Raw genomic sequence first — 25,903 nt, 5'->3', positions numbered from 1 at the left:
GCAGAGCTCAAGAGCAGCTTTTTGAAATGCGCCTTTTTATTTTACTATAAAAAGCACATGTATTTTCCATAGCAACACATCCACCTGACCCAATGCCACTTAATTTGTAACAATACAGAGAGAGTCAGGTTTGAAACTGAGCAGAATCCTCTCCTCCGTGCCCCTACAAAACCCCTGGCTGGCAGCAAGGAGTTCTGTGGGTCTTGATGACAGAGCAGTCTGTCCCCACCCTGTGCCCTCACCTACTAATAAAGGGGCTGAAGGGTGGAGAAGATATGCCCAAGAGGGGAAAGGCAGGGAGGGAACACAGCTGGCCAACACCCTCCATGGGAACGTGTCCCCATCCACTGCCTCAGAGCCCCTCCTTTCATGCTGCCTCTTGAGCACGGTGCTTCCTTGCTGATCTCACCCATTCTGCTTCCGCACTATTAAATCCCTTATCAAAACAAAAACAAGCACTTCTAGAAATGTGCATTAGCTCTAGCAAGTCACTGGACACTCATATTATCCACTTCCTCACGCTCTTTTCCGACTACTCCCTGGGTGGTCCATCTCTGCCAACTTCCTCATATCTCAGTCTAATCTACAGGTTTCTCCCAAAGAGAAAACCAATATTCAGAATAGTGTAGGGCAGAAGGCATACCTAACCAACAGAAAATAAAAATAAAACCCCCAAACAACCCTCAAAACCATCCCCAGAAGAACAAGCCTGTGCAGAGGAGCCTGGCTCATAACCTGAGCACTCCTTGGCTCTCATGTCAGCAGTGGGCAGGGGAAGAGGAATACAGCATCACTGCAGAAACAACTTGCACAGAAAGACGAGACTGGTACTATACTACAGCTTCCTGCTCAAATGTTAAGCTATAGAGAAGACAAAGTATTCATAATTAACGTTGCTTTGTTGGCTGGTCCCTTTTGGTGCCTTTTTCTTACTCCATTCCTAAAAACACCTAAAAGACAGAAGCTTCACTAATGACAGGTTATTAAACTGGGCATTTATTCTATGGCTTCGTTTGGTTCGTTTTTTTTTTTCCAGAGCATACAGAGTTTTTCTGCAGTCTGTACTGGTTACTTTGAATTCCAGGTCTAGACTGATACCTATGCAAAAAAACCACAACAAAACAACCAAATATTTTATTTCTGAAAGCTACCAGTTTCATGCCATATACTTTGGCCATGAAGTATGAGAATATCCATTGACTTTTGTAAGAAATCATGCACTCTCTGCACAAAGATTTAGAAGTTGGATTTGACTCCAAGCTCACATTAGGAGTTCTCAAAGGAAATAAAATAATTCATTCACATTCAAGAGGATGTTAGAATTTTCAGAGGTGAAATTAACTGGTTTTTAAGAAAAAAAAAAGAAAGCAGCACTTAAACAAATCAATATAGATGGACAGATAGATATCTGGTTTATGTACACACACACACATACATCTATAGTTTTATAACTTCCAAAGCATTGGTTTTTAGAACTTGGAGCATATTACTTTTCTGGATCACTCTGTCTCTCCTTATTTTACCTCCCTATTGCCCCCTTCTTTTTGTAAACCTGTACATAATTCAGTTGACCCTGGCATCAGAGTTATAGTAAATTATACCACTTCTACCTTTTTTCTTGCTTGTAGCTTGTATAAATGCTGAGATTTTACACTCTCTCAAAAACCAACAGACTTGAGCTCATCCTGTTGATCATCGGGATCATCACCCACATTAACTTCTTTTGTATTCAGTTTTGAGGACCCTTTCCCTTCACTCCCCTCCTGCTCCACACTACGCCCTATTGTGTAAATTTTGTAGATCAATTTGAATAGAAACCCATATGGGGAACACACACTTGTGCTAGCACTCTTTTCAAAAGGAATAGTTAGTATATCTGGAAAACAAGTATCAAAATAGGCAATTAAATTAGAACCTCTAAGCTTTTAGAAACATATACAAAACCCCACAAAGATGCAGCTTTTAACTAGTATGGATATAGTACAACAGCATTTACCAAAAAAAAATGATTCTGTATAAAGTACATAATTTGCTTTAGCTAAAAGGCAGCAACCATGGCAACTCACAGTTAGCATTTTTTCAAGACAATACTGGAATCCACTTTCTCTATTGTCTGATGCCTCTTTCTCATTATTAAATTAAGTATTTCCAAAATTCTTGTCCTTTTTACTCCCACTCTTACATCTAACCAAAGTATTTCAACATCCCCACCTCCCCCATGCAGCTACCAGAGGTAATTTTGTAGACTAGCCCTCAATACTGACTCATTTATTCCCTCTAAAGTATCATCCAGACACCTCTGCACCAACTCAGAGTAGAGATAAACAAGTTGCTGCAAGGTAAGCTAGGGTAGAAAAATTTCCATCTACCAGCTACTCCATAGCAACTGTCTGTGTGCACTCTCTTACCCTCAACCCCCAGCATTAATACAATCATTCATTTTGGATACAGCATTCAGAAGTGGTCCCTTGGGAAGAGCTAGGATTTGGCAGCTTATTCAACTTTGCTTGCTCAGAGAGACAGAGATTTTTATAGCCTCTATAATCAGAGAAGGGGAAAAAAAAAGAAACACACCTTCCTGCATTTGATCTCCTCCCTTGGTCCATGCCCAGAGAAAAGATTTGGTAAATGTAATCCTTTGTTATTTTTGCGTCAAGCAAACAGGTGGTGAGGTACAAGTGCCTTGTGTATAAGGAAAACAGTTTACCACAGCTTCTAACACTCAATAGCAACTTCAGGAGGTTTATTTAACTTCTCATGGTGTGCAAAAACAGATTGAAAAAAATACATATATATAATTCCTGTTTATACTGTATAATTTAGACCGGATATTTGGCAACAAACATATCCACTGATAAAGAAAAAGGGTGACTAACAGTAACTTCTCCCAGGTATTGCTAACACAGAGTTTCACCAGTCCAAGGCAGCATCAGCTCAGTTGCTGTTGTTCTAACCCATATATTTGGCACAGATGTGACTCAGTAAGAGTTACCAGCAGAAACTACATATGCCCTGTCCATGGCCCATGAGTGGGCAGGAGTCTAAACTTCACTGCACTTCAGTCACTGTCTCTGCAGGACAGCCAAGATCCATAATGCCACATATAAGTGTGAGGTTGGATATATCATCCTGAGGGGACAGAGACTCCCTGCATTTGGGGAGTATGTGAGATATGCAGCACTTGAGAGTTACTTGCACAGATTTCTGATGGCTCATTTCTTCCCTCATAGCAATTCCAACATATTGTATTCCAAGCTATTGTATGGTTAGGACAGAGAATTGAAGCAATGTCTACCTCAGTCTCTCTTTTTATTCTCAACTTTTGTCATATTATGAAAGAACAAGTGCTTTAGCAGTTTAAAGGGGGAATAACTGAAAGCAAAGCATTTAGGAATGTGTCATAGAGATAGGATTTTGGAAAGAATTCATATTTATTTCTAGAGATGGACAGAGAAAAGATACCAAAAAGAAGGTACAAGGTAAGTGCAGTTTATTCCATGATAAAGATTTTGGAAACAAGTTAAAGTGATTTCAGAATTTGTCCTTAAGTACAAATAAATCACTGGTGCATTACTGCACCATTTAGTTTAGTCTCTACATTTGGAATAAAAACTTTAAAGGACTACTGGGTTTTCTCAGTAATATTTTGGCAAAATATTTCTCTAGCAAGTAAAAAGCCTTGAAGAAATTACAATGCTTCCTTTTTGAAATGTTGCCGTATTTTCTCTATGTTTCTTTGGGTAACTCTAGCAACTCAGAGCACAACATCATCACTCATCACAAGGAGCACAGAGTATGAACCTAACTTCTCTCTGTTGAAGTCAGTTCTCTACTAATTTAGGTTGATGCATACATGCCCAAATGAAGTTACGTACACAAATCCAACTGAACTTTACTATTTCCTATGTTCTAATGATCTGCCTTCATTTGTGAAGACATATTTTGAGTCAGGGAAAACATTTTGATCAATGCAGAGTCAAATGCTAATTTAGTCATCTTTACCAGAAAAGAATGCTAAAAGAGGATGAACCAGCTCTCCTAGAAACCATGGCATGAAAGAGCAACACAATTTAAAACAGGATATAAAAATCAAGTAAAATTCACACAGTGTACTGCTGTCAGAAAAAATGTCCTCTTTTGTTTTGGGGCACAGATGAGATCTAAGAGGAGCAGATATTATTTTCCATGTTTTCTACAATTCTCACATCCCGCAACATCCACTGTTGAGAGCTACTTAAAGATGTAACTATTCTTACTATGGTTCCTTATGGCTCCAGACTGATTTCTGTAACTTTTGAAATTACTAAATTCAATTTGTTGCTATCAAAATCACTGAATAAGTGTTAGCTTTTTTTTTTTTTCCTTAAATTAGCTTATTTTGGGAGGAGGGAATGACAGCAGTGCTCTATAAGGCTACTTAGAGCAACTAAGTCAGAGGGTATTTTTAAACATTTGCTCAAAACATTAAGCTTTTTGGGCCAGGTCTTTTGGCCAAGTTTTTAATGTTGGAAAAATGAATGCTTCTTTATTGCAAAGTGAGAGAATGGGTAAAAGTCCAAATACTTGCTTTGCCAGAATGTTAGAAAGTCTGTGTGGGAGGCAAAAAGGGGGAGGGAGAGAGGAAAGGAAAAAAGAAAAAAAAAAAAAAGAAAAAAAAAAAAAGAAGTTAAGCTAGACTGAACATACACCCCTGAAGTTGGAGAATTTACCTCAGTTCTAAGCATCCCAACCTACTGAAACCAATTGTGCTATTAGTCACTTGAGAGTTTCTGTTGTAAAGTTAGGAGTCTCAGAATAAAAGCTCGAGCAAAATTAATGATATGGCAAAACAATCCCAGCCAGGAAACTATAGATGATGTCACACCTCTCTTTCACTGGTACTCAAAAAGTATGTAATTGGTACCATGAAACTGATGACTGAGGGGGAAAAAAGCTTAATACCCCAATTAAGACACCACCAATATGCTTCAACAAGCTATTACAACAAAGTCTGGTGGTAAGGAGGGAATGGAACAAAACGATCCAATTCTGCTCCAAGAAAGGCCATGGCAATATTCCCAACATCTTTAATGAGTACATGAGTAAATGAGAAATGAGGAATCTCCCTCCTCATAGGAAAGGAGGTACTACATACACCAGCTCTTGGAAACTACAGTTAGCCATCTGCAGAATTTCAGCAACTGTCTAGCCAGATGAAGCACTGGATAAATAGGCTACTTAAAACACACATGGTGGTTGTAAGCTATCCTTCCCAGAAGTTCATCAAAGCACAGAGCCAGAATAACACAAAAATAACTCTTGGCCTCTGGAAGAGGCTATTTATTCTACAAATCCTTTCCCTAACAACCCTCATCATTATCACACAAAGACTGGGCAGTCTCTCTGACGCAGACAGAGTTAACAGAAACCACAGACTCACAACTAGGAGTCCATAGCTTCTGAAGATTAAGGGTTTCTTAAAAAACCTGTGAATTGCAACCATTATTGCAGTTAATAATTGCAAAGATTAAACCAAACCAATGATTAAACTGCAAAGTACATGAATGGCACCAGTTTGCTACCAGGCTCAGCTCCATGAGGTACAGTACACATGTGGCATTAGCCACTGCTAAATCCAAACCTGCTACCTTGTAAGTGTCTATGGAAGCAGACCTTTTGATCTCAAGTTTTTAACCCTATTTAATTCACAAATCCCATCAACAAGAGTGCTGTCACTATATTTACTGCTTTACAGTTCAATGATAAGCCAAGTCCTTATCACCCCTCAGATGAGACATCTAGACAGGATGAGAAACGCAAAGGCAGTTTGGTAAAACTAATCAGACATTTCTCCTCTTGAGTACAACTAATTTTAGAGTTGTTAGCCTACCTGAAACAAATTACAATTGGGAAAGAAGCCTGCAGGAAGCCATCTCAGAAGTCTCATCACCACAGTGCACACGTTGGCCCAGTGAGACCCAAAATTACTTCCAAGGTCTCCCTCCTTTTCACCTCCAGGCTAGGAGAGCTACAATAAGAAATTAACTCAGTGCAATGGAGGAATCACTAGTAGCATCCTCCAATGAGGAGATGATAAATCAGTATCTTCTGATAGTTTAGGAATAGCTTGTCAAACTGCAGCAAAGCTCAGCTTCTCCTTGACAGGAAAGCAACGACCATAAGGTACAGATGGTAAGAACGGATGGAAATAACTTCACCCTTTGACCCACAGATAGCATACACAGGAGATAACTTTGAGCATTATCATCATGTTTGGTTGCCAGATGGCAAACTATTGACCACATTAGCCACACAACTGAAAATTTTTCTGCAATATCCTTTCATTTTCTTGCTGCATAGCATTAGGTAGGTGGAGAAGGCTGTTACAAAATAGCTGGAGCGCCCTTAACGTATTAAATTCTCTACCCTTCAGTGCAGATAAAATGAGTGGCCTGATTAATCTGTTAGAGTATACAATTTAAAAATAAATACAATAAAAGTCACTGTTATTTATTTATTTAGCAAATGAAGGTACAAAGACATGCAACAATCTTCTTCAAAGAAAAACATGGGGTAGAGTAGTACAGTGTGCAAGTTTTCTAAGATACTAAAAAATAACTTGCACTGCAGTTATTTATATATTGCAGTAAATTATGCAAGCTCCATCTTTAATATCATAAATCAGTACCATCAAAACCAGCCCATGGTGTAACAAATCAGCCATCTGTTTGATGCTGATTTATTGGAAGACACTGATTCAGAACCACTGCAGTAGTCAGATATTTATTGCTCAGATGAATGTGAAGTCCTCTGCCACACTGCATTTAAAGCTCTTCACTTGGAAAACAGCACATGGAGTACATGTAAAAGTATGCACCCCCAAATTTTTTTTTCAGGTAGGAAAGAATCTGTGGAAGCTTTTGCAAGGGAAAGAAATCTCAAACTGTTGCATGAACTCAGGACAGAATCTCAAGTATTAATCTCAAGTATTTGAACTATTATTAAAAATAACACAGTTATTACTTAAGCCCCTGAAGGAAAAACTCTGACAGACACAGGATAGGTACACAGGTTAATATATTTGAACTTTTTTGTATAATAAAGTCACCAACAAAAACTAGGCTTCAAAAAGGAAAGCCACCAGGAAAAGAATAATAAATTAAAAGCACAGCGGTATCATTCTTCACACAAAGAAAAAACAAACTCCTGCCAAAAGCACTTCCAAATCCCTTCCCTTTTTAAGTAGTGACATTGAAACGCTAGCATTGATGAATGCTAATAGCATAGAAATCAGCAGATTGGATGTGAAGTAAACAGGACTTTTAAAATACATTTTAAATCACACATTTAAATTACTTCTGGGCTGATTTGCAATGTGTAAAATCTCAAATCCACTCACTTTGAGTGCCATACCAATTCCCCTCGAGTATCTGTTCACTAACATGCTCATGATTTCAGAACAGCTTACAAAAATTAAAGCTGGTTTGAAATTCTGCTTTCTTCAAAAAGGCTTTTTTTTGTAATTTTGGTAATGCAAGGAGGATCCAACCAACCCTTAACAAAGTGCTTTCACAAGTTGAAGACTGGCCAGGGAGCACCACCAGTGGTAAGAAAGTTTTAGTCAAACCATAAAGTAACTCTCTATGAAAAATTAAACATATAAGCATGCAACGAACATCACGGTATTTAATCTCTTAAATAATTAATTTTATTGCAGGTACAAATATTAGAATGGACTGCAATTTGCTTTGTTTAATGAGCCAATTTCTTTTTCTGCCCTCTCTCTTCTAGAAGCTTTTTAAGTTGACTGTACCCAGTTAGTCTTAAAGCTTTTTATCCTTGTATCTTGCTGTGTTGACCAAAAAAAGTCACACACTTAAAATCCTGGCTATAAACTAACTTCTGCTATATCCTCCACCACCAATGAAAGTACAAGGCAATTCCTTCTACTAAATACCAACTAATTATTTTTTGTATGTAAGGATCAGGGCATTACACACTTTAACAAGCAAATGCATGGAAACCTCTGCAGCTACCTTTTGTAACACCATTAAAGACTAACCTCTTATAACCATCACCTGGCCTCTACTTCAAAGCCTGCACCCTTTGAGGCTGACCTGTTGTTGCTGTTTGTTTTGTGAGTTGCCTGCCAGGTATTTCTGGGCAATGGAGAATGAAAACAGCAAGAAAATATCTTCACTGGGTATCCTAAATTAGCTAGAGAGCCATCAGAACGCTATTCTGAACAACAGCAGCAAAGGCACAGGAATCACCTATGGTCAAGGAACTAGAAACTGAGGATATGCTACACCCTTTTTATTCACAGTAAAAGCAGATTCTGGAATATTTTGCAGGTAAAATTTAATCTTAATACACTTGTTTTGGAACTGAAGAGAATCTTCATCATTAAACATATTGCATTGACAAAGAAGTCTCAGTAACAAAAGCTATAGTAATCTGAAGCAATTAGCTGAAATACTGAAGGGGAAGGTAATAAAAACACCATTTAGTAGTTTTATTCCACTGTTTCTACTACTCCTTATTTCAGCTTATAAGGAGCCCAGTCTCTCTTGTGACTTCAGATGCACAAATAACAGGAACATGCTTCATTAAACATTGTATGCCAAAACCTACATGCAATTAAGCTTGACCAAACAGTTTCTAGGAGCCTGAACATATTTGCTTTCCTAACAAAAATTCTGCAAACAAAAGTTCCTTCTAGAAGTAAGGTACACGTGCCTTTGGTACATGTCCATCAAAAAGATTCCTTCCCTGGGAGATAAAAGCAAGCTTTTCTTTTTCCTCTGACTGATCAAACAGCCATATGCCATTTTCACATGATGGAAACCATACAAACACATTCCTGGGCAACAGGAGAAAAGAAGAAATTTCCACTGTTCACTGCTTCCACAGCTCCCCTGAACCAGAAACAAGCCAATACAGAAACTTTCAGTTCAGGCCCCTCTTGGACCTGAAAAAAGTCGCAAAAATCTGAAGGTACACAAATGAAAACTGTACTGACATGTACTTGAAAGTGAGACAATGCATTTTGGTGATGCTAACAATAACTTGCAATACTTCTCTAACACTAGTGACAAGCTGACATCCATTTATCTATCAGAGTTAATCAAAGAAAAAGAGCTTGACTCTTTCACATTAGCTTTAAATCATTTTTTGCTAGAATTTCTTTTGTCCTTGCTATGTTGCCCTCTAACAAGTTCTGTAGAGGAACACAGTAACTTAGGCAGGGCTCAGGTGAGACTGCAACACCACACAGCATCATACACACCCTTGTGGAGAGTGAAAGATGTTCCCATGGTGCATATGTTAAAACCAACACAGCACAGCTTATTGTACAGATCTACCTCTGATCAAGCAGAATGAAGAGAAGCTGTGTACTTCCTGAATCTGGGGACTCCTTTCTTCATCACAGACTATGCCACCTGGGAAAAAGCATTCCCTGTTTTTTTGGCCTACTTCTACATAAACATCCTCACTTACAACCTCATACTTGAGCTGCTTGAGGGAACCAAGACCTTGTCTTCTCCTCATACGTTGTGAGGTTCAGTTTGTATTTCTTTTAGATAGCTTTTCAAGCCATTACATTTTTTCATTGTAAAATTCACCCTTTGGGAAAGCATATATAGCAAAGGCTAAAAAAAAAAAAAAAAAGAGTCCCACAAAGTGAACTTATTTCATATACTAAGTTCATTCTTAAAATTAAGATTTCTTATCTCAGCCTTATTTCAATTTGAATTTTAATTAAATGAAGATTTCACAACTGCTCCTATTAAGTTTCAGTTTGAGAAAGGATTTTGAATCCTCTTTGGATTCAGATTTTTCTTGAATTTTAGCTTGCCCAGCTTCTTCTGCCTTCTCTGCCCTTTCACTGCAATGCCCCATATTGCAAATACACTTTCTGAGAAAAACAAGAAGCACCAGTTCTTCAGTCCAGCTTTTCTCCTGCTAAAACTCACACTATTCAATAAAGTAAGAAATTTTACCATGTAACTTTGCCTGACACCTAACACAGCATAAGCATGGAGTACCCATTTTCAGTGGGTTTTTTGAGGGTCTGAACCAGCACTGTCTTCCAAAGTGGTGCTGGAAAGCCATGGCATCTGGATTCACAGATTTAAAATCCTATCTGATCAATGGAAAAAAATACTGAACAGAAACCAGAAGTAATTTTAAAAGGCAGCCACATCATTTTGGCGATGATCACCACCCTAGACTGATTGTACCACACGGATAACTGGAGATTATTTAATAACTAAACAAACTAGCTCATTGAATACACTCAGAAATAATTCAAACAGTATTACACTGAATTAAACCAAGGAATTTGGTCACATCTTGAAGAGGAAAATGCTTCAGAAAGACACTATGTTATTTACAAAAGTATTCTTTTGCAATATATTTTTTTCCCTCTTGAAGGAACAAAAACATTACAATGAAATGGCAAATACTAGTAAATCACCAGTACTCAGTGACTGATTTCTTAATGATTTCTCAACCGCAGTCAACATGCAATACAAGAGGCAAGCTCAGATTTCAAAGAATTAAGTGTTCCTCACAAAGAAAGTGAGTGGCTTGAATGATGAGCACAGCAGAGGAATACCATTACTGATGCATCTTGTTCTGCACTTAGTCTGGGTGGGTGTGCCTTCTGCATAACCATCTGATGTGTGATCTTACAGTTACATTACCTATGCCAAAATCAGTAACAAAACCTCTTAAATAAACCCACCTTTTTAGAGCAAAAACAGGTTTTAAGTAATGATTCTGAATATAGTATGTGCAAATTTGTGTGCCAACTTGCTTCAAGAGAATTTCAGGCTTTATTATTTATTATTCATATGAAGCTCTTACTAAAATTTAAAAAGGCTTGATGAAAAGCCATCAAACGTTAAATTTCTAAGAATCTGTAACTGAGCTTTTCCCTGTGATTACATAATCTGGTCATCTGCAGAACTAGTCAAATACTACTCTAAATTAAGAGATATGCCATGACTTTATTCATCTTTTCAGATAGCTCTTCATACAATGTTTTATACTTCCTAATGCTTAACAATGGTAAGATTGCTTGATTGTTTTAGCAAACAAAACTAATTGCTTCCATAAAAATTGTCTGATTCTTTTCCTTAGTTTTGCTTCTTGAAGGAGGTAATAATAGATCTTACACAAGTTAGAAGCAGCTCTCCTTGGATTTGACCTTTTCAAAACCACACACAGGAACATCCACACAAGGTCAGATCAAAACTCTGTCTATCCCAGGATCCCATCCTCCCATGCAACCCCAACTGCTTGTCCAAGGTAGAAATCAAGCAGGCAAAGATGCTTTTCCCTCAGGCACTTCTCAAGCTAGATGTGATTTTCCAGCAATAAGTAACTCCTAAGACATTTATTTTCTGTGAACTTCTTCACTACCCCTGAACTCAAAGTTTTATCATTCACAGCATCTCTTGACAAGGAAGAACACTGCCCTTTTATTTGATTCATTGATCATTCATATAATATGGGACATGGCAATTAGGTGAACCACTTCATCCATGCTATCTGCTAGGGGGTTTTGGTTGTTTATTTTAAGCTTGCTGCTTTTCTATTGTGTTTAACCAAACCTGCAGCAGAAGCTCTTCCTATTTTTGGTAAGAGAAATGCCATGAGGATGAAGATCTTCCAGTTTCATAAATTTGACTTTCGGGGAATTTGGAGAAGTGAAGTCAGAAAGCTAGGAAAGGGAAAGTGACCCAAGTCCAAAGCTTCAGATGGCATTTTATAGCACTGGCAAACTCCAGATTGCCTGCAGCAGCACAGCATTGTGCCACTGCTCTTCCTATTCCTAATACCGCTTTAAAAATGCTTGGGTTTTGCTTCTGGGTGGGTTTTTTTGGAGGAGGGTGGTTTTTCTTTGGTTTGGGTTTGTTTTTTTTTGTAATCTGTGGTTCTGTTTACTTTATTCTTGGACTGGCACTGAACACTGAATAGTTGCCTTCAAAAACCTCCCATAAAACTCCTAACCCCATTACCTCAGGCCTGAGCACTATCAGCTGTTTCAGAACTCATCATTTTATATAGGAAATTCAAATTGTTCCCATTTTCCTGTTCTCACTTGAGTAACCCATTTTTTAATTCTATTTCATCCATAAAAAAACAACACAGTTTTTGAAAAATTAACCTGCAAGTGACTATTCAAACTAGAGCAGTTGACACTAATAAATCTGGACAGATTAGGATTAGTTTGTGGAATTGTGCATTAATTCCCTAGCTGCACAGATCTGGGATGAAAATACATTTGACATCTTCAAGTCAAACCATACACCAATAAACTGTGCCTTCTGTTAATCTGGGCATTTTTAGCTAGTGCTTTACCAAATACACCCCTCACCCCAGAAAACGATCACAGCTGAGAGCACCTTACAAACATCAGGTCACGGAGTTAAAAAATGCACCATAAACCTGACAAGCATATTTCAGCCTTTATTCACAGGGCACAAGTGGCTGTCTGTAATTTAATAGCCTTTGCAAAAGCAGAAGTATTTTGAACTTAGCCTCCCTTTCCCCACCCCAGTTAAATACTTTATCACATAATGCATTGGAATCCACGTCAGTTGATGCGTATCTCTACATACTGGGTTCAAAGGTGTGTAACTGTTTACATTTGCAGGACGTTTTTTCTAGAAAGGAAAGGAAAGGAAAGAGGAAATATCATCTGCATTAGTCAACCCTCTCGCTCTAGGCCCAGCAATCACCTGCAGCAACTTAAAAAATTTTTCTTTCTGAGTCAGTTTTTAATACCTGTGCTCCCTCCCTGAGCGGATGGGGGTGTGGGAAGGGTGCAGTCGATACACTGGATGGCAGGGCTGCTGGGAGGCCTGGCTCTGCAGGAACCTCATGACATCCAAGGAGGACAAAGTTTGAGTCCTGTCCCTGGGATAGACCTAACCCCTGAGATGGCAGAGCAGGGAGGAAAGCCAAGCCAGGGGGTTCTACTGGGTTGAACGTCAGCCAGCAGAAGATCCTAGCGATGCGAGCCAAGAGCACCCAGGGCTGTACAAAAAGGAGCATGGCCAGAAGGCTGATGGACCTAGTCATCCCCCCTTCCTCAGTGCTCATTATGTTCTGTCTATAATACTGCCATCTCCAGTTTGGTGCTCCCCAGTACGGGAAAGACATGGGTAAACTGAAGCAAGTTGAGTGGAAGCCACCAGGATGGTTGGGGCTGGAGATTCTGAGCTTGACCATCCAGCTTGTTCCACCTGGGTTTTCTTTTGCTGTTGTTGAGGGTTTGGGGGTTCTTGTTTGTTTGTTTTCCCCTTAAAGACAAAAAATCCCTATCATTTAAAAGAAACATGAAAATATCATGCCTTAGTGTGGTTAAGCTTGGCTGCTATTTAGCACTCTTCATTCCTCCCCCCCGACCTTCTCCCCCTTGTCTTCCTCCTTGACCCCTGGCAAGACATGATTTAATTTAACTAGTTTCAGTGACAAGACAAACGTAACCCTGCAAGGCCCTTGACATGCACTTTATAAAAAACATTCAAATTGTTGTTGCATTATCAATTATGTTGGGTAGTACTGACAGCAGAAAACCTGTAAGTGCTACTTTGAAGTATAGTATGAGAGCTCCAATTAAGCATTAATAACAATTAAATCTCTGAAAGCTGTGAAACAACAATATTAATCACAGCTCAGGAATAAAAATGGCCACGATTGGGCTTTGTTTGAAATAGGATCCAGAACTGCCAATGCACTGTTCAGCTTTACTTTGCCTATTTACAGAGTATGGTTAACAAATTCCTGTATCCACGGACAACTTCCAAGAAGTCAGCTTCCCTCCAGTAATTAAATATAGGAGGTCTTCCTATTGAGCTAACAGAACTTAAGGAATTTAGCAGTAAAATACAATTAAAATAATAAGATAGTTAACTTGTATACATGTTCTGTATAACTGACATTAAGGTAACACAAGTTTCTTCTTTTTACAAATCCTTCAACTTCCAGCTGGATACAAGCACTTTTATCGTATGGACAAAAAAAAAAAAAGTAGGTTCTCTCTTTACCTTCTTTGGTAACTCATTGCTACTCATCCAAATTGCATTCCTGTCTCTACTGCATTGTTTCATAAACTGCATTTAATCCTGGGATGTTAGGGGATTGGTGTGCATGCTTAAAATTACTACAGGAATCCTAAAAAGTTTGGGACACTTAATATGAAGCAAGAGAGCTTTAAAGAAGTATTACCAAGGCTTTTAGTAATAATGGTTGTGTGCCCTCCCAAAAGTTATTCCAGAGATACTTTTAAAATGTAGTAGGACCAAAAATGATGTCTTTGAACAAGCCAACATCTTTCAGCAGAAAGCTACTGTAACCTCCTTCAGCAAGTCTTTCAGCTTTGTAGCATAACTATTTCAATTCCAATGTAAGACTACAGAGCTGTGCCACTAGAAATATCTGAATTACTCTCTATACAATTAACACACACACTAATGTAATTTTTTTCCAAATTTGTCCAGACTCCTCTTGTACACCTGTACATACAACTCCAGAAGTTTTCATTCTTTCAGCAGAATCATCTCATAAAGTAGATAAAAGGTAAAATCAACTACTATCCAGAGTTTAATCCCACGTAAGAAGTGTAAATTATGAACTGCCAAATTGCTCACCAGAAAAAATGAGCAATCTCAAACATTTGCCTTAATGACCAGAAACTTCACAGATAAAGTAGAAAGATTAAATAGCACCACACCCAACAGTTTATAGACTTTACACTGAAGAGTTGAAGCTAAATTTCTTGCAGACATAGTCCAAAGTCTGGAACACATTTTATTGCCTACAACGGTTTTACTGGAATGATTTAAAGCTTAGACAAATTAGTGACATGAACATTTTACACTAAGCACAAAGTTTCACAAGACTGATGAAATACACTCTATTTTCATCTTCTTTACCTCTGAGTTAACATGCCAAATGCATGATCTTGAAACTAGTTATATCCTAAGCAAAATAAATATAGCAATACCAATGTTCAGAGTGCAGTAATGCCAAGGAAGATGTAAATATTACCAATTTCTACGAAAATGTCCATAACAAAATGAAAATTTCCATACTTACATAGTCATTGGAACATTTCTAGAGTCACTCTGAAGTGAGAGTGCTATACTTTTCCATTTCTAAGGAAGTATCACTAGGAAACTCAGTTACCACAATAAAACCCTATTATAACCACATGTGTAAGAAATGTTATTTCCCTAGATATAAGAAAAAAACCCAACAGCATTCATTGTTCTAATTAAATTTTGGTTACATGGTTTGCATTTCAGCTTTCAGAACCCACAAACTGCTGTCTTTTGTTCCTTTTACTTCAATTTGAATTCAAAGATACCTTCTTAGACTTACATGCCCAAGCCTTTGGGGTGATTTGACTCTTTAGCCCCACAGGGACTGAGCTAGAGACATGATGCAGGTGCATGTTTTGGGCTAACTGCTATCATACTTCTTGCACTGAAGCACTTGGCTTTTATCCCATCCACAACCTTCTATTCTACACAAAATAAAAAGGCAGGAAGGGTGGTTCCATGTTGTGCATTTTGGGTGTTCTATTCCGTTTTTCTCTTTTTTTTTTTGAAGCCAAATTAGAACTAGGTTTTTCAACTCATTAAAATGTGTGTTTCTTGGAAAAAAAAATAAAAAATTAGTATGGCAAATTCCAGTTCAGATTCATCAGGCACCCTTATTATAAGCACAACATTCTTGAGAAGAAAAAGATTTCAACACTGTATAGTAGCTATGGAAATACACTAGATGTGGAAGACCTAAGCAGGATTTCAGCATTACCAACAACAAACCCCAGTTTTCTCTCTTTTCCGTGTTTCCTATCCAGTGTTTCTATTGCTTTCTTCAGTGATCTATCTGTCAGTATCAACATTCACCACATAGGACAGAAATTTCACTATGTCTTCAATGACCCTGAAGGTAACAGGAAACCCGACATATTCCCCAGGACTAGACAGGAAGAACATGAAAGTAATGAGAAATTATCAACTTAAATAAAACAAATTCAAAGACATAATCATCCCTTTCCTAACTAGAAACTGAAGTCTACAGTTACCTTCCTGCTACATGAAGAATGGGAAGATCCTAAAGGACTGCAGGTAGCACTGGAAGAAGCGATGTCTGCATTCAACCCCTCTCTGCTACTGTTTCACTGCTATTTTCAGGAACCCTATTACATCTGCACATTTAGTGGCTGCATCCAAAAAGAAAAGTGAGACAATTTCCTCACTGAAAGGAGGTGCTGGTGTAATTGCCATCTGAATATACAGGATAAAGAAGGCAAGTGATACAGGATGCTTTGTATTTGGCTTAACTTGGTGCTAGAAAACTTCCTTTTTGACAGCCCCTAAAAGGAGATGGGTGCTTAGTAACTGACAATAGTTGGGATATAGCAGATGGTGATTCTGTACATATGTTTAAAATAGTTGATGTTGGTATGATCAATATAATTGTTTGTTCTTATTTAACCACAAGAAAACCCCATGAAATGTATCCTGCTCCTGATGAAAAGCTGCAGGAGGTAGGTTACAATCACAGCACTTTGCAACTATTCCATTTTATCAAGCTTTATTTTAAACACATCTGATCTCTGAACATCTTTTTTGTTGTGTTTTCAATTCAGCAAGTATTATCTCTGAATTGAAATAAAGATCCTGCTCCAAAAATTAAACTTCTGAAGTGCTTGAACACAAGGATAAACATGACAGCTATCAGTTGTTACTTCTCTCCAGTTGGCTCTAGTTGTATAGAGATTTATATTACAGAAAGCATGGCATTCAAATTGGTTTTTGCTTTAGGAAATTATGAAAAATAATGAAGCTAAAGGAGAAGTAAATTGCTAAATTAAAATTACCCCGAAGATAGAAATGCCAGAGCTAGACTGAAAGCTCCATTATGTCATCTCATGTATGTACTCAATCCCACTTCAACAAGACTTCTCTGACAGGGTTTTCTCTTTGTTTTGTGAGATTTACACTTCATGTAGCATACAGGATTGATAATGAATACAAGAAAAAGTCCAGAGCAGCAAAAAGGCCTTATCCAAACACCAAGTTTTGCAAGGTGCTGAGACACTTCCAGCTGTCTTTGGAGATAATTTTTGAGTTTTATTCTAAGTCTACACCAAATAGAATCCTGTAGTAATAACATTAATAGGAGCCAAATGTTTTTAATACAGTATTTTATTGAAGCATGAAGTTAATATAGTAAAACTTCAACATCAGGACTTGGGGGCTTATGGTAACTCTAAATTTTTTTTTGCTATTTATGATTGAGGTAGTGAATTGTTTCATGGATATTTTTTGTTGGCTTTTTTCTTACCCACAATTGTTCATATTTGTTATAAATATTTAATGGCATTCTTTAAGTGGATACTCAATTTTACAAAATCAGATTTTTTTTCAGATGGAAGAATTAATTTGCCTGAAAGCAAATTGTAATTATGCTGACAGTCTGATTGTTCAGGCTGCCTCCTTTAAAACTGATAATTGGGATAATAAATTATGTCAGAATTGAAACTCTCACTTATAACTCCATGGCATGATTTTCCTAAGAACCCTTCCACAGCTGGGAACAACTGGGTGTGTCATTTTTAAAGAGCTGGGTAAGGAAGTGCTTAACATTTTTAAATAGTAACTGCGCTGACAACTGAGAGTCACTGAGCTCATATTACATTCTTACTTTGATAGAACTAAAAAAGAATCGAATGAAATATTAAGAAAACCTTTCATCAGTACTTTAAAAAAAAAAATAATAAAAAAGCAAAAAAGCTGCTGAGCTTAAAATAACATCTCCTCCTCTCCTCTGATTAAAAGTAATAAAATCCGAGGCAAAAAAAAGTAAATAAATAAATAAAATATACTAAGAGAACTGAAGAGAAACATAAATGCGTTTACACAAATAGCCAGCCACAGAACAAGAAGATATGCACATAACTGCCTGACACTGTATGTAGAGGAATAAATCCATCTGGATCATCTTTATTGGAACACATAACACGTTACTGTACTATACCATTAAGCAGTAACTTCTGCTTTACAAGAAGACTGAACTATAAATCTCAGACATTAATCTACACTCCCATTTTCATTGGCAGAAAAGAAACCACCCATGCCAGAACACTTTTCCACATCACCCGACAACTAATCTCATCGTTGATCTGGCAAAGCATGAAGCTTGCAAGGCTTTGAACAGCAACCAGTAATTGTAACCAGCCCTCTTCACAGAAACTTCTAAACAATAAAATTTTAAAGGAGCTTTTTCTTTGCAAAAAAGGATAATCACATAATCACTTGGAACCAAGAGTGTGGACACTTAAGAGGATTCTTGCCTCTCCTGTCCCAGATACTAGTAGTAATTACAGAGGAGGGTTTCACATCCTGCCTTTGCATTATCTCAGTTGCAGTAAAAAAAACAAAATACAAATGAAAGTTGCAACCTCATTACTAGATAGGAAGATTATTTCTTAGTCCAGTTTCTAGCAAGTCATGAACAACAGAGGGTCTTTACCTTAACTCAGGTGACACCTCTGCATCATCCTCAGGGGAAGGAGTTCCTCCTGCAGGACCTTCCCAGCACCAGAGGCATCAGAGCAATTCAACAAGTCTACAGATGGTCAGTTGTGGCAGGGACAAAGATACAGCCTCCCAGCCAGTGTCAGAGACTGATTTTGTTCTGACAGGACAGCCCTCGTGTCCTCCATTGCAACAGAAGTGGACCCATTCTTTTAATGCTATCATCATCATACCTGTTTTCCACATACAAGGAAAATCAGACATTTTCTTACACCCAGCAGTACGTATGTGTATCCTAACAGTGCGTTCCTTCTCAGCCCTCCCAGCCTGAAGAGCTGGCTGGTTAAGCAACAGCTTATTTAATCTACTTTGGGTAGATAAAAAGTACGCACTAATGGTGGTGCAACAGCAGAACACAGCAATGCTACCGAGGTGTCAGACTACAGGCTGCTCCAGGCACATGTTAATGTTATCCTGTACAACCTATTGCAGCTCGTTTAAGATGTGGGCAATTAGCCTCAGATGATGGTGGCAAAATAATTTGCCTAGTAATGTCAAAAAGCCAAAAATTAAATGCAATCTTTTAGAAAAATCACCATATAAAAAAAAACACGTTTTCCCTCTTCACGACAAGAAACCATTTACTTTTAATGCTAAGTCCAAGGTTAACACAGGATAATGTGAAAGCAAGACATGAAACAATATCCCTTCTCTGAGGCCTGGCATCCTACAAATTTTGAAGAAATCCACAATTCAGCTTGAATGTATGAAATAAATAGTTTATATTAAATAATAATAATTAAAAATATAGATGACAAAGTTCGTGATCAGACAGCATTTATCCCTCTGGAAACCCTCTGAAGACCAGTTTGCTCTCTGGGTAATCAAATGACACATAATTAACTTTTCAATGGAGAGAGTTATCTTCATATAACTTATTTCCTTAATTTCTTAAAATTAAACTTCCCTCCTATCCCTCCCCAAACTCGTAAACAAGTCAAAATGTGCTAGCATAGTTAGATTCCCACTTCTCAGTATACCCAGATATAAGAAGGTTTTAATTACTCTGTAAACATTTTACAGGGACTGTGGGACTGCCATATGACACGTAATGTGGAAAATCAAAGTTATATTGAAACAAATCAAAAGAGCATGGCTATGCTGCTGGCAGCTCTTTTGACTTTAACCCCGACTCCTTGAATTGCTGTGCATAAGAAGTGCTCAACAGTTAAATTTGGGTTTTTGAAGAAGACTAATTAATCCATTGCTGAGTAGGCATGATGTAAAACCCCTATTGCTTTATGACGATTTCAAATTCCAGCCTTAGTCTCTGCTCCCAGAGCCAGGAAGGGAACTGGCAGAGTTGAAAGGACTCAAAAAAAGATAGGCTCCCGACTCACTGGATGAATTTCATGGCTGACCTCACTTGGGCACAGCAGTTAACGTAGGGACGAGTCGGACAACATGCCTTGCACAACAGTTTACTAACTCGACCTCCCTGGGGTTTCAGCTCACTACTGACACTGCTGAAGACCAGCTCCTGGCAGCTTCCAGCCTTTCCCAGCCATACCTTTGGAGCAAAACTCCACCAAAGTAACTTTAGCAAGGGTTTTGTGGGTAATCAAAGCATGGCAGAGGTTACCAACCCTCCAGCTTTCAGCATGAGAGAGAAACCAGCAGGGAGAAGACCGGCATTCTGGAAAGGCGCCAAGTCCCTAAACATCGCATTAGTGAGAAATTACATTCCAGGTATGAGTCAAAGCTGGAAAACGCATTGCCCTCTCATGTATCAGACCTCAAAACAGCATGAACTTTCATTCTGAAACCAGGCAGAGTGTATGTCAACACGCTAACACCCGATCCACCTACAAGAGATTTCTTTCTAATTAAAGCAGTTATGTGTCATTTCACAACATTTTTTCCCTGTATTTACAGACAGATTACTGCCTGTTCCTCTTTGATAAAACTGGCAATATAAGACAGAAGTCTATTATTAACATTTAAACCAGCAAAACTTACTAAAGCTTTACTTTCTTTTTTAGAGACTCAACAATAAATTCACCCTTTGTACAGACACAATAGAGCCAGCTAATACTGTAACAAAGTAAAATGCCCCAAGACAATATTTTTCCACAACGCATTTATTTTAAAACAACTGGTAAGTGTCTATATATTAAAGCTCTACCTAAATCTCTCAGAAACTAATAATCTCATGTCAGGAGACACAAGTCCTGGAATTTAGGAATCCGCTAATTCTATTTCAGAACCAAACCACTGTTATTTCACAGGAAAATTCTCTTCTCTGTAAACATGACAGCTACCGTTTGTGCAATTCAGCACTTGGTTTTTACTCACATACACACACACCTTGGCAGGAGATGTGAACTTCGGTGACAAGCACCTCATTAAAATTCAGAGTGGCAATACCAGAGGTCCTTTAGGAACACCTCATCTGAACCTCAGAGCCATTCAGGTAAGTATCAGAAGTACCACCTCAGAAACTACACTGGCAATGTCAAAGCATTAAGAGAGGTGATGCTTTCAATGGCACTTAACAGTTAATTTTGCTCCAAGTTTAAAATTACCTGAACAGTTTCCATCTCTTATATTAAATGCTATAAATATTCATTAACAATCACTTTGCTTGCAAGGCATAATACTATTCCATGTTTTAAATGAAATTTGTGCAAATCTTATCTGCCTGCCTTAACAATGCTTAAACTCTCACCACAGTATTCAGAACTGCTCAAACCAGATTAAAAGAATTTTCCATAGGCAAACATTTAACATGGGAAAAAAAAAAAAAAAAAAAAGACTGTCAAACAGCTTAGAGGGGGAAAGGGAGGTAAAAAACAATGCCACAAAACTCACTTGACTGTAACTCGATTGGATAAATCCTGAAGATCTCCTGGGTGAAAAAGCTGAGCTTCTTTCAGTCCAATATTTTCACAAGCTTTCAGAAAAACATTTATATTATCCTGTGAAGAGAAGTAGAAAGCAGTTGCTTAGTAAAAAGCACTAAGCAGGGTTTGCAAGATGATTAGTGTGAGCCTCTAAATGTCAAAGTCCAGCTCATGGAAATAATACTGAAAAAGCAATCTTCTAGATCATAAATGCAGGTTGTTTCTCATGCACACAGGCAGGCTGGTTTGTGATCTTGGTGGCTGAGGGTACGTTAAAGATTACCTGGCATAAGGCAGTCGTGAGCCAGTAGGCAGCAATCTCCACTTTGATGTCAGCTCTGTTCAGCAAACAAACGCCCTCTGCCTAGCTTTGCACGACAAGCCTCACCTCTTGCCTTTAAAAATAACTCCAGCTACTGACATTCACCACCCAGAAACTCTTGGCAGGGGAGGAAGAAGAGGAGGGACGCGCCGTTTCTATGCTCACAGACCGATGAGGGAATACTGCACCTGGAGTCTGGGTTTGGTTGCTGAGCAAAGCTCCAGAGAGACAGAAACCAAACCCGTACTCAGCTCTGCTGCTTCCTTACTTGGGGGGGTTTCTCTCCTTTGCGTTCCTCCCCTTCCTCTCCACCCCCTCCCCTGCCAGCTCACACTAATATATAAGAAAAAAAGGTGCCGTGTGGTGTGTTACAGCACCCACTCCTGCACCTGCTGCAGAACAACTGAATACCAAGAGCAAGGTTAAAAAAAAATAAATAAAAAGTCCAGTGATACAGAAAGAGATTATACAACTTGTGATCTCTTTCCACTTCATAAACAATAGGCAATAGGCAAGAAATTCCTTCTCGTTAAGGCGGAATGCTATCAACAACAAAAGAATGTGCCCTCTTGCGCACTTGCTCCCTTCAGCTGGAAGCCACAGGAAAAGGTACACAAAGTTACTTAATTCATAAGCTACCTACAGCCCTGTCATTCAAAGGCTTTGCAAGTTAAGATACTGGTATCTGAGTTTCACCATATGAAAAGGCAATTTAATACACTGTAAACTTTTTTTTTTTACATATAATAACTGGATGTAACAATCATTCCATTATTTAAAATTTATTAGGAAAAAAAATCCACAAAGAAAACAACAGCTGCTTCTAATACACACTTTAAAAGGTAAAACAAACACCTTTCAAAAAGTAAAACAAATCCAAGAATCCCCACAGCCCTCTGTTTTGCAGGTCCTAAGATTTAGTATTTCTTATCAGTCTGTAAACATGGCTTCATTCAAGAAAAACACTTGAACAATGTATTCCCCATGCAGGCTGTGGGCTCCATGTTACCATATCCGAAAGATCCCAAGTGTCTCACACCATGAAGGTTACGGCCCAAAGTCTGACGTGTGGGGGCTGTTCTGCTGCGGGGCAATGCAACATGACAGTGATTATGGAGGACACCATGTGGTGGTTGATGAGCAGAGGAAACTGTGAAGGATGGAGGTCTGGCAACCTTGCCACTGCACCAGCTCCTGCAACACCCAAGAGGCTCCCTGCACAAGTGACCAAGGTAGAGCTTCGTGCTGGGGATGCAGCCTCAGGAGGGGCATTTACTTTTCCTTTCCATGCAATCCAGGGAAAGCTGGCGTGTCAGTTAAATTCAATTAATATTTGAGTGTCAAGTTAGAACTAAAACCCCAGGGACTTGAAAAGGCATAACTTGCATGCAAAAGCCACAGGTTAAAAGTCCATTGTGAGAAGAGGAGGAACTACTTCCTAAGCAACGAAACACATCCAACTATCAGGTCAGTGTTCAGAGGTCCAGGTAGTCAAGAAAAAGGCAGGTAAGGAAAAGGCAGAAAGCAACAGAGCAGAAGCATCAAGTAATTGCAAGGTAATGAACAGAACTGACACCAAAACCAATGCACCATGTCCTGATTGGTCTGACTCGTTGCCAAAACTCAGAGTAAACTCCCAAACCAATGGGTTACATCAACTGAACTGAAGAGAATGAGCACATTATGTAGGTAAACAAGGAAGTAGAGTCACAGATTCAGAGAAATGGATGCTGCCTACACCCTGAGCACCATAATAACAAAGCAGAAGAGTTGCTCATTAGTGGCTGCTTTGCTGCACAACCACCAAACTATTGGCACATGAAAGAATTAAATTTTGAAGGTGTCACAGCAATTAAACCTATGAAACGTCAGCCATTCTGACAAATACTTGCAGCCCCCAAGAACACCATCATTGACATGAGTTCAGACTCAGAAATGGGTCAGAGGCAGGAGGAGATAACACAGGAGACAGAACACAGCCAGTCACAGCACTCGCTGGCATGCAGAATAAAACATTGTTAAAAATCTGCCTCGCAAGCCAGCAGTTTGATCAAGCCTGCTATCTCACAGGTGACTTCCCCATCACCAGCTCTCCTCCCATCAGGGCCTGGAACTCACCCTCCAGAGCATCAAGACAGTTTACACCCAAAAGGCTGTTGCTCACATTTCGATATTGACACAAGAAGGTGTAATTTAAACAGATCAGCACTTCTAAATACTGTCCTTGACAAGTTATTCTTGACCATCCGTAACCATCATAGCAAACTGCTGAAGCTACAGGTCTCAAAATAGCCAGCAGCCTTTTTAAACTATACCAGAATAATGAATCTGAAAATGAATTTTAAATAGTGCCATAGAAATAAGCAGGGGGAAAAATGACAGGCTATCAACCTTGCAATTAGATTTATCATTAGAAATGTGAACAGGAACACTGTTTGATGATTAATGTGCTTAAATATAGAAGCCGTCACACTATTCTTTTTACCAATACAACGGTACTTTAAGAAGACTAATGGTCATTACCACTTCAGCTTCAAAGGGAATGCTGCAATCTGAATCTCGTTATACTCCACAAAAAGCATTATTTTTAAACATTCAGAAAAGCCTGGGGAAGAACAACACATCAGACCAGAAATCAACCAAGCAGCATTGTGTGAGAAAAAAAACAAGTTTCACGCCTGTGTCCACAACCCTCCTCTGCCACTGAGGCCTCCTCAACCTCTGTAAGCAAGAGCAGGCCATTTGAATTTAAGATTCAAATTAGCAGTGTTACAGAGAAAGAGGAGTATGATGAGGCAAAGACAAGGGACCTATATAGTCAGAACAGGAGAACTTGGTTCTGTTACGCCAATAGAACTGAGCATGAAGAGGCAATACAGCTGCCATCTACCAGCGCAGAGGGAGCAACACCAGGAGTAAGAACTGCCCTGTCTAAAACCAAATATATGTGGTCAGACAGATCAAATACATTTATTCAGAAAACATAAGGTTTATGGCCATTAAAATAGAAATCTTCTGAGCTGACTAACGGGGACAAAACCAACTAGATGATTTTAATACAGAGCTTGATCAATGCATTGCCACGAGCATCTGAGGTTGGAATTAGCATAATACAATTATAGGTCTTAAATCACAACAAAAATAAAGCCTAAAGTCTTAGCCACAAAATTCAAGTGCAATTCATTTTTTTGGTATGTTATTACTACTTCTAAGTGTTTTGGTGGGAGGGCTGAGGAGGCTGGATGGAGACTGGAGGAAGGCTGTTTTTTTCCCCCAGACAGTGTGCATGATGGAACAGCAGAGCATTTCAGATGCTCCCAGCACAATCCAAGTTTCCCACAAGCCATAGAGACTTTGATGTAACACACAGTGAGGAACACTGATGAGGTAGAGCTATTACCATTCAGCATTTCTTTTTTGCCTCAAACTTCAAAGTAAACCGCACCCAAAAACTCTGCAAAGTTGTAACACAGGAGCCAGAGCTGGCAGCAGGAAGCAGGTCACCCACGAGCAGGCATTTAAATACAGCCATTCAGGGGAATGACAAATGATACTGCACATTTTCAGGCATGCACCTGCCTTTCTAGTCCCTACGGGGCATTGCTAGCTACAAAACCTCCCCTTTGCCTGTTGCTAAAGCATCCCCCTCTAACCAACATTAAGGAGAAGACGAGATGTCATGCCCCTATTAAAAGTGAGACTGTGGTCTGTGCTCTCTCTCCAATATCCCAGCAGAGCAGGGGTGCCTTTCACATTCCTGCAACCTCAGGGACACAAGGAGAGCAAAAAGCCAAGTCATCCCCTTCCTTCCTCACCAGAGCTCAACACTGATTCTGCTCCTAAACAAGGAGCAGAGGGCTACACTAGAGCTCTGCAGCTCTGAGAGGTGAACACGGTGGGAAAAGCAGGGATCATTCCTATCAATACACTCCAGACCACAAAGAAGAAAAAAAACAGTCACTGAATGGGAAAACACAAAACCACCTTTCTTTTAGTTATATTTTTTAACAAGTAATTAAAACAATTGGGAGATCACAACTGTCAGTGATGCTGTGTTTGCACCTGTAATTGGCTCCTAATAATATATGTGACCATGGCAAGCACTTGAGACAAAGATGATGCAGCACAAT

At 38.9% G+C, this 25,903-nt stretch overlaps 1 protein-coding gene across 1 annotated transcript in view; it reads right to left on the bottom strand.

The window, feature by feature from the left end:
* LMO7 (LIM domain 7) overlaps nt 1–25,903 on the bottom strand; it is a 92,111-nt gene that overhangs the window by 50,560 nt on the left and 15,648 nt on the right. Inside the window, exon 3 of the mRNA XM_010003497.1 lies at nt 21,420–21,526. The gene's annotated coding sequence lies outside the window, so the exon portion shown is untranslated. The remainder of the gene's footprint in view (nt 1–21,419; nt 21,527–25,903) is intronic.

Source organism: Chaetura pelagica, unplaced genomic scaffold, assembly GCF_000747805.2.
Source record: "Chaetura pelagica isolate M959 unplaced genomic scaffold, ChaPel_1.0 scaffold106, whole genome shotgun sequence".
NCBI lineage: Eukaryota > Metazoa > Chordata > Aves > Apodiformes > Apodidae > Chaetura > Chaetura pelagica.
Note: the sequence above shows the minus strand (reverse complement) of the source record. Positions and strands in the feature narration are given on the sequence as shown.